We start from the raw sequence: 1109 nt of genomic DNA on the forward strand, positions 1-1109 counted from the left end.
GGCTTCGTTCTGTAGTTATTATCTGAACCATTCTGACATCAGACCGTCGTCCTCACGTCCTCGGAACAGGAGGTTACATTGTCGTCAAGGGCTTATATAGGAAGGAGAGGAGGGCGTGTTTGAAAAGTTTTATAGCCCATGTCCCTTCACAGGGGCTGATTGAGCAGAGCCCTAACCTTATGAAAACCCAAATCTCACATTTTAGAAGCTAACATTTCATCCCATCACGAATAATTTCATATTCAAACATTTAAATTGAACAATAATTCCATGTGAATCCGATAACTCTGATGTGTAGACTTTCCACTGTAGAGTTTATGTCATCTTATCATTGATGGGAATGTCTCAGATGACAACCGAACTGACATCATATTCATTAAGTACCACCGCATATGTTCAATTGGTCGGATTACCAGAATATAGTTCATTTCCCCCCATCTACTGATGTTCCCAGAATCTCTATGTTAACCAAGGGTTTTGCAAATGTAACATCAGTAGGATAGAGAGAGGAAAAAGGTGGAAGAGGTATTTATGACTGTCATAAACCTACCCCCAGGCCAACGTCATGACAATGATAAACAGAGGATCCATCTAAAACAGTATATAAAACAAGATGATAAACAGAGGATCCATCTAAAAAAACAGTATAAAACAAGATGATAAACAGAGGATCCATCTAAAACAGTATAAAACAAGATGATAAACAGAGGATCCATCTAAAACAGTATAAAACAAGATGATAAACAGAGGATCCATCTAAAACAGTATAAAACAAGATGATAAACAGAGGATCCATCTAAAACAGTATAAAACAAGATGATAAACAGAGGATCCATCTAAAACAGTATAAAACAAGATGATAAACAGAGGATCCATCTAAAACAGTATAAAACAAGATGTATAAAACAAGATGATAAACAGAGGATCCATCTAAAACAGTATAAAACAATGTTCTGAGAATGTTACTTTAACGCCAACTCATTACGTCACACTATAACTTCATGGGAGTCTTGTGGAAAGACTGCATGTTGTTTTGGGTGTATTGAGTGACGTCTTCATCAACATTTGCAGAATATTCCTGACATATTTTCACCTCTTGTCAGACGCCA

Source organism: Oncorhynchus nerka, unplaced genomic scaffold (assembly GCF_034236695.1).
Source record: "Oncorhynchus nerka isolate Pitt River unplaced genomic scaffold, Oner_Uvic_2.0 unplaced_scaffold_973, whole genome shotgun sequence".
NCBI lineage: Eukaryota > Metazoa > Chordata > Actinopteri > Salmoniformes > Salmonidae > Oncorhynchus > Oncorhynchus nerka.